Consider the following 9449-nt stretch of genomic DNA (forward strand, 5'->3'; position numbering starts at 1 on the left):
AGGTTCAGCACCTGTAGCAGAGATCCAAAGTAACAGTATTTGAAAGAGTCTAGGTGTAAGCTTCCCAAGACTTACTCCTCGGGGTAGCCCTACCTGGAGCGGGTGACGCTGGGATACTGCGTATGGTTGTGCAGGATACTGATTTTTCCTGATGTCTGTTGCACCACTCTATGGGGTCATATTCACACTGTGGTCTCTGCGATGTGTACCCACTAATGTCATGTCCAACTGCACAGCTGTATCCAGCGGCCCTATGGCTGCCCCATGATGGGAGAGATCCATGTTCCTTTTTTCTATTGCTCTGCTATTCCTAGGGAGTTCCAAGATGCATCGTGCTCCAAAACGGACGGCTGCCACTGCGTCCACATCCCTGTAAGAGCATGCTTCCTGGAAGCCGCATGTGCCACTTCTCATCACATGCTAGTGTGACTAGAACTTAGTCATACAGGCTCACCTAGCTGTAAGAGACCCTGGGCAATACCCTTATTCTCAGTGGCAATTTGTAAGTCAAGGGTTCAATTACCATAAAAGAGAACAGATTTGGGAGATGGCTACAAGCCTCCATTACAAGCCAGTATGTCCCCTTTTGTTTTGTCACCTACATTTTTAGTTCTGCAATCTTTCTCCCAGCTCTCGTTCTCCTCTGTTCCTGATAACCAGGAATACTTCATTGGCTGCTTTAGTTTCTGCAGTATCATCGGTGAAGAACGACAGCTTTGTCTCCTTCTTCCTCATACTTTTACTCCCCTTATTCTACTAGGCAGGACCTCCAGAACAAAGCTGAATTGAAAATGTAATAGCGGACGTACGTGTCCTGTTACAAGAAGGAAAACATTCACTAGATCACCCTTCAGTATGTCTGCTGTAGGCTCTTTGTAGGTACTAGGTATTGGATTAAGAAAATCCCTCTTTTTCTCAATTTAAAGTACAGGGTAGCTCTAACCAGAGTTTTTGAGAGATGAAGTATCTTTGGGACCTCCAGCATCCCCTTTCTAATTCCTCTGAGATTTCTTCAGATGCTTAGAGACTCAATGTTCTTCTGTTCCAGCCTTCCTACTAAACAAACTCTGGCTTTCAGTCATAAGGGTATAAATTTAAGATGTCTTATCTCTATCCACCTAACAATGTTTTTGTCGTTGTTCCCTTTATTCATTCATGTACTCTCTATTTTATTTTACAAAAGATTTTATAAGATTTATAAGGACCATACATTAAACTGGAAAAGTAGAAATAGATAGCAATTCACCCCATGGAACATCTAGCTGGTATAGAAAATCATCACTAAGGTGTAGTTAACGCAAATTTATGCAAGTCGTACACTACAGTATTATTAAATTGGACCTGTAAATTTTTCGGATGTTCTTTATAATCAGTTTTGCATTGACTATAAGAAACAATCGTATCAGTTCTTCACAGAAAGTAAAGATTTCCTAGCACTAGGATTTGGAAAAAAATCTTTAATGCTCTTCACACAGGTAATGTAGAGGATATTATCCATACTCTGAGAGAAATGCACAAGCAGATTGCCTGTGATGGTTTATTATTTCCGTCAAGGTAAGCAGAGGGCATTATTCCAAAGCAAAACTCACTAAACACAATTTTTCAAGCTACCCAAACATTTTGGACTAAGTTGCCCGTTACATTCCTCCTTGTTCCACAGGGGGTAGGGCATGCAGATTTTTTGTTAGTCATAATCTTAAAATTTTCTGCAAATAAGTTTGTAATTCTCTCAGCTAGGACTTTTTCTAATATGAGTTGTGCAGGGGATGTTTCAGTTGTAATTAATTTCTGGCAAAGGCTTCCTGTGACTGCTTAAAGATGGACATAAATGATTTGTCACTCTCCCCATTAGGAGGTGGCTTCATGTCCCCTCCCCCTGACTCTGGGCTGGCCCTAGGTCTGCCTGAACAACAGAATGGGCTGCAAGTGATGCTGGACCAGTTCTCAGTCTCACCTTTATGAAAACAGCGTCCCCTCCTTGCTCTGGGTACACAGTCTCTCTGCACCCAGCTACCCTGGAGAAGCCAAGGCCAGACAGAAAGTCCGTATCCAGGAAAGCCAGTTAAGAGCCCCGGCTCAGCTCCCAGGTGACAGTCACGCGTGCAAGTCATCATGGATGCCCTGACCCAGTTGAGTCCCCAGGTGACTCCAGCCTTGGCTGATATCACATGGAGTAAAGAAACTGCCCAGCTGAGCCCAGTCAACTCAGGCCGGTGGGAGAGTAAAATGACTTGTTTTAAGCCACTACGTTTGGGGTGGTTTCTTTTTTTCTTTCTTTTTTGGCCATGCTGCAAAGCTTGCTGGATCTCAGTTCCCTGATCAGGGATTGAACCCGGGCCCTCGGCAGTGAAAGTGCTGAGTCCTAACCACTGGACTGCCAGGGAAGTCCTGGGGTGGTTTCTTCACTCAGTAATATACAATAAAAATGCTTCTCATCCACATTTCAATTCACTGCACGCAGTCTTGCTTCAGTCACTCACATACCCACGAACCTGTTCTGGTAAAGTTCATAATTTAACAAATCATTGGGAAACACGATAGACACTTCCCATTCTCGCCTTACTGAAATTCCTGCTGCATTTCACTACTGACCCCTCCCTGTTAAAACAAAAAACAAAAAACAAAAAACATGGGTAATACTTTCACGTGGCTCACAAACTAGAAAGTTTAAAATTGCCACCAGCAAGAAGTCTCCTCTCAGGTTTTTTCCACACCTGGCCAGTTCCACCCCCATCTCTGTCGCCAATGGGTAAAAACCATCTGTATTTTATTAGATATCTTTCTAGAGTTTCTGTATATACATACAAATATATGATGTTTCTCCTCTTCCCACTTCTTAAACAAAACATGCACCTTACACACACTAGTCCACCCCCTTGCTTTTTCCCACATTAGCAAAATATCTTGGGGATTTTTACATGGAGGGAACTCGATTTTTAAATCATATTCTTTAAGAAAAAAGAAAATCTTCTACCATATGGCTAGTTCTAGATTAAAATTCTGTTTGTCCCACTAAAGGATTTCTAGACCGCCTACACAAAGGTAAGAGATTTTAGAACCTAGCTGGCTCTTTCCTCTCTAGATGCATAAATGGCCCCCCAAAACACCATTTCTAACAGAGGCCTGCCCTTACAAGGGGAAAAAATAAGCAAAATTAGATCATAATGGATTTTTCCTATTTCATCTTGTAGGGTACAGCGTTTTTGATTGTCATGTAGGTACCTGACCTTAAGCTTCTGAGAGCTGAAGCATCTACTTCACAGTCATCTATCTCAAACACACACAGTGCCAGAAACACGACTGGACGAAGTCAGGCCCCCCTGCATCCGTGAAGTTCCCCTTTTCGAAAGCCCTGGGTGACCTAGATAACTGAGCACTTGAGTGACCTCGCTTTTCCCTCCCGTAAAGGCAGAACCCAAGTTTGCTCCCTTTCTCTCCCCACGACCTTGCCGTGTGGCCCTGGGATGTGTCCTTGTGACCCTCCAGGACCTGAGTCATGAATCTTGTTTTGCCAAAGTTGCCTGATGGCTGTTGAGGTGCCTTTGGTAACCATAACGAGAACCACGAGGGCTGGGCTGGCCACGCCATCACAAGATGGGCTGCAGCCAGTGGAGTGTCTGTGGGGCTCCCACAGGTGGCACGGGCCAAGGTGAGTGCCCCGGGCATTTCTGGGCCACAGCACCGTCACTGATGGGCTGAGACACGAAACACACCTCCGCCAAACACATATTCCAATCTCACAGTGAAAACAGACCCATGCTTGTCCTGGAAGAGACACGGAGACAAAAATAGAGGAAAGAATGGGAACCGCAACACACAAATCACCTCCCCGTGTGACAAGGCCAAGCGTCTCTTCCTCTGTCTCACGACAGTATCGTAGACTCAGATCACGCGGAAATGAAACGTTCCCCTGACACTGACGCAGGCCGCACCCCGCTTCGGTGAGAAGAAGGAAGATCTTGTTCAGTGAATGCTGTTACAAGTTGAGGTTCATGCGGGTCAAAGCACAATGATTCGATTCTTACCCTACCCTACAGCAGAACACTCAAAATTTCAAAGGGAAAGGAAGTTACACAGGCCATAGAAGAATAAGAAATTGCACTTAAGGTTTTGAGATGTCTAGGTCTTTTTAAGCAAAACATAAAACCAGGGAAAATATTGGCAGGTTTTGTACATAAAAACTGAAATCTCCTATAAGACAGAAGCCATCCTAAACAAGTTAACGATGAGCACACCATAGACAGAAACGCACGTGACAAAGAATGCGTGTAAATAACATACATGCTGTCCCATACCAATAAAAAAGACCAACAATTCACAGAAAGAAATACAAATAACCAATAAAGATCTGAAGATACGTTCAACTGAAATAATCAAGTAAATATAAAAGGGAAAAAAATGAAAAGATTTACACTGTTTAGTGTAAGAATATGAAGAAATATGTGCTCCCCTACCTTGCTGTTGGGATTAAACTGACATAGGTTTTTTGGAACACGATTCAGTAGTATCCATCAGAATTTAAAACGGGTGTCCTCTTTAACCTAACAATTTTACACCTAGGAATCTCTCTTACATGTGTACATCCGTAAAAAGGTCTAAAAGTACTTGGGGCTGTTCCCTAACCTCTCTGAGCCTGATCCTTCGATGGTAAGATATTTATTATAATATGTGTACCGCATTTGCTTGTTAAGTGAGATAAATTAACACATGGCCTGGTACACAACAAATGTCAGTAAATGTTATATATTGATACTACGATTGTCAGCATTACCGTCTCATGTTATTTTCGTGTCCCTATCAATGATTACAGATTATCAACAAAAATGTCCATCAATGGAGAAATACATATTAAGAAGTAGCATGCACACACACATATGTACACACATGAAATCTCCAAGACATGCAAGCAAAATAATACATGTTTAGATTATTTCCATTTATGTAACAATTTGTGTGTGTGTGTGTGTGTAAAGGGGAAGAGAAAGAATAAATGTGTGTTTTTTAAGGGTCTAAAAAGATACCAAATTGTTATTAATACCTGAAGTATTGGAACAAAGGGAAAAAGTGAAGAGAAACTTACACTTTTTTACTCTAGGTCATTCTGTATTGTTTGAATTTTGACCTTTCTGAACAGCCAGTAGAAGCTGCAATGTTCCATCTAAAACCCGTGAACTTGAGTCATCTGAAACCATAACAGCTGGACCATATGCCTTCGGTCAACTCTGACCAATGTGGTCACCTAGCTCTTCAGATTAGACACGAGAGAAGATGATTTACCATCTAGATTTTGCACACCATTTAGGATGTCAGAGATTTATATCTAATTTTTTAAAATGGGGACTTATGATGAGCTTAAGGTTTTTGCAGAATCATCTTATTGCTAACAATGGCAGATTAACGAGCCGTTTCGGAGCAAAATTATTTCATCCCATTCTGATCAAGGAACTCTTCATTTGAGAAACCTGTAACACTTTTATATTCTTCTATTAATACAAGTTATTAATAATACGCTGACATAATAGAATTCTCTAAAAAGATCTTCTGTTGTAAAGATAGTTCTTTCAGCCCAGGAACTCCTGTCAGTGAATCAAAGCCCGCGCCCCACTCCTGTGAGCACTGCCAGGGGGCCAGGCTGGCTGGAAAATATCTCACTACAGCTTCTGCCTTATTTGAAATACTCACTACCAAAAGGCTTGTCAATCGGGATACCACTTATATCCTAAAAGAGACCAACGCCTAGGTAGCTCCTCTCCACTGTTCCCCTACTAAATGAAATTACAGCTTTCTCCTTCTAATTCAAGATAAGAAAATTAGCTAAATCGAAGCCATCGTTCAAATCGATAAAAACAGAAAAAGTATAGGAAAAGAAAATTCCACCAAAACAATTCTCTGGAAGTGATATTAAATTCTACCCCAGAAGTAAATGGGTTTGATATGACTTCAGAAATTTCACCTGGCACAATATAGTTGTTACAAAACCATTAAAAGCAAATTGTCATTAATTGATTACGTCTATTTGCCAAGCTCTGCGCTACACGGTTATAGATGTTATCTCATTTGCAACTCAGACAATTACCCCATTTTACGGATGAGGACTCAGAATCTTCAGAAAATTAAGTACTTCCCCCCAAATCTAGCACAGGTCTCGCTCCCAGGTCCCAGTTCTTAGCTGTTACAAGTGTCACCATTCTTTCACTGAAAGTGGCTAATGAATTTAAAAATACCTGCCATCAGAATCTAGTAAAAATAACCTACAGGATTGTTTATGATTTTATTTTGTTAATATTTGTCAAGAAATAAATCTATGTACGTTTTACCCCTAAAGAAATATTTATAGCTTTAAATTAATCCATTTCATTCACTACAAGGCTAGAATTAGTACTAAAACAACTCAGCCTTAATTTCATAAAAGTTTAAAATGAATGTGGCAATGACTTCTTTTCTTCTTTTAATGTTTACTGAATGAAACACGTATTTTAAAATAAGCAAACTCCGCTACTATATATAAAATAGATAACCAACAAGGACCTACTGTACAGCACAGGGAACTATACTCAATACTTCGTAATAACCTATAAGGGAAAAGAATCTGACAAAGATATATATATCTGAATCACTGTGCTATACACCTGAAACTAACACAACATTGTAAATCAACTATACTTCAATAAAAAATTAATTTAAAAAATTTCTAGTTAAAAAAATAAGCAAACTCGAGTGTTCACAAGGTATATATGCATCTATTTTTAAACACTTCTTCAGGGCTTCCCTGGTGGCGCAGTGGTTGGAACTCTGCCTGCCGATGCAGGGGATACGGGTTCGTGTCCCGGTCCGGGAAGATCCCACATGCCGCGGAGCGGCTAGGCCCGTGAGCCATGGCTGCTGAGCCTGCGCGTCCGGAGCCTGTGCTCCGCAACAGGACAGGCCACAACAGTGAGAGGCTCGCATACCGCAAAAAAAACAAAAAAAACCCAAAAAAACCCCCACTTCTTCAAAAACTATCTGAATGCGTTTACATAAAGCAGATAATTCCATAAGCATAATAATAATTAGGAATTTTTCAGAGCCAAAAATGCTTCGTAACTATGAACATGTACAGCCTGTGAGATAACCAACATTCTTAAAACCTGTTTTTAAAGGCCTTTTTCACTAGCTATGCTCACACCTAACTTTTGCTATCACACTGTTAGTTCATACTACCTAGTACAGATAGTATCAACTCTTCTGCAAAAAAAAAAAAAAAAATCCTCAAATTTTGAACTTTCTGAAATTTTAATTTCTATTTTTAAAATGTGATACATTTAAAAAAATTTTATTTATTTGTTTTTAGTTTTGGCTGTATTGGGTCTTCGTTGCTGTGCGAGGGCTTTCTCTAGTTCCGGAGAGCAGGGGCCACTCCTTGTTGCGGTGCACGGGTTTCTCATTGCGGTAGCTTCTCTTGTTGCGGAGCACGGGCTCTAGGCACACGGGCTCAGTAGCTGTGGTACTCGGGCTCAGTAGTTGCGGCTCGCGGGCTCTAGAGCACAGGCTCAGTAGTTGTGGTGCAAGGGCCCAGTTGCTCTGCGGCATGTGGGATCTCCCCGGACCAGGGCTCGAACCCATGTCCCCTGCACTGGCAGAAGGATTCTTAACCACTGCACCACTAGGGAAGCCCCTAAAATGTGATACATTTTTAATGCTACAAAATCAGTTTCTATATAAATTATCCCATATATGTTGATTTTGGAACTGAAACAAAAAAGTAATACCTAATCTTAGAGCAAATGCTTATGCATATAAGTCACAAAGTTGTAGCTTTGAAAAAAAAACTTGATGCTCAAATATCAACATTCTCCCAGCTGAAAACTAAGTCATTTTTTTCTTCTTGAGTACATTTAATGTAAATTAATCTTTCCATTTCCTCAGTTCTTAAGATTAATTTCTGTTGTAAAGGTTTTAATAAAGTTCAGTTAGAGTATACTCAATAAAACTAGCTTCTGAACATACACATCTAACCACAAATCTATTTTAGTCAACTGATGATTAAGTCATAAATCACTCAGGCAAATTATAATTACTTTCTGTTGTGCATATTTCTCAAAAACAGGAACATATACGTTTTTCACAATCCTGAATATATTCCTAAGAGGCGTGTGTGTGTGTGTGTGTGTGTGTGTGTGTGTGTTTAGGTTATTGACCAAAAAAGAAAAGACTAGAAGTTCTGTTCAATGAACAATACTATTGAACTAAAATCATTTAGCATAGTTTTTTTTTTTTTTTTTTTTTTTTTTGCAGTACGCGGGCCTCTCACTGCTGTGGCCTCTCCTGTTGCGGAGCACAGGCTCCGGACGCGCAGGCTCAGTGGCCATGGCTCACGGGCCCAGCCGCTCCGCGGCATGTGGGATCTTCCCGGACCGGGGCACGAACCCGTGTCCCCTGCATCGGCAGGCGGACTCTGAACCACTGCACCACCAGGGAAGCCCTAGCATAGTTTTTAACTACTGAAACTATGATGTCCATTTATTTCATATCATTAAATTCAGTACAAGAAAAAAACCTGATTATTGCTCTGGATTTTACTACTGTTCTCTGTCTTATTGCCCTACACTACTTAAGTGAATGGACAGACCAATTACATGGCTATAAAATAACATATGCTTTAAAGAGCACATACAAAATGTCTTACTACCTCACCCTATGCAAATATCGAGTTTTTCATTTGTATAAACTTAAAGCTATGGTGTTCATTTTGGTTAGAGACAATAGAACATGGAATGCTGATTTTTTTCTGTTTTATTAAGTACACGGAATATGGCATTTGTAAGAAGTCACCTCCCTCCGCCCCCTGATATTTCTCTGTGGCAGTGTTTCTTAAAGGGGTGGTGGAAACTCAACTGCCTGCATCAAACTACCCAGCACCTTGCTAGAAATGTAGATTCCTCAGCCCTACAGCCACTGACGCAAAGCCTCCAAGGGAGGGACTCTGGGGTCCTAGGATCACTCTTATAAAAGCTGTGATCTGAAACCCATTTTTCTAGTCTTTATCCTAAAAAGTAAAACCCACAAAGTGTTAAGTGGATTTAAGAACAACTGCCTTTAAAAATATAGGGGTAAGACACTATCCTAAATCAAAAAATAAAATGTATTTTTATTTTTCTATTGGAGTATAGTTGATTTACAGTGTTGTGTTAGTTTCAGGTGTACAGCAAAGTGATGCAGTTATACATACACATATATCCACTGTTTTAGATTCTTTTCCCATATAGGTATTACAGGGTATTGGGTCTTCGTTGCTGCGCGCAGGTTTTCTCTAGTTGCGTCGAGCGGGGGCTACTCTTCGTTGCAGTGCGTGGGCTTCTCACTGCGGTGGCTTCTCTTGTTACGGAGCACAGGCTCCAGGCGTGCGGGCTTCAGTAGTTGTGGCGCACGAGTTTAGCTGCTCTGCGGCATGTGGGATCCTCCTGGACCAG

The sequence above is a fragment of the Lagenorhynchus albirostris genome, chromosome 1 (assembly GCF_949774975.1).
Source record: "Lagenorhynchus albirostris chromosome 1, mLagAlb1.1, whole genome shotgun sequence".
NCBI lineage: Eukaryota > Metazoa > Chordata > Mammalia > Artiodactyla > Delphinidae > Lagenorhynchus > Lagenorhynchus albirostris.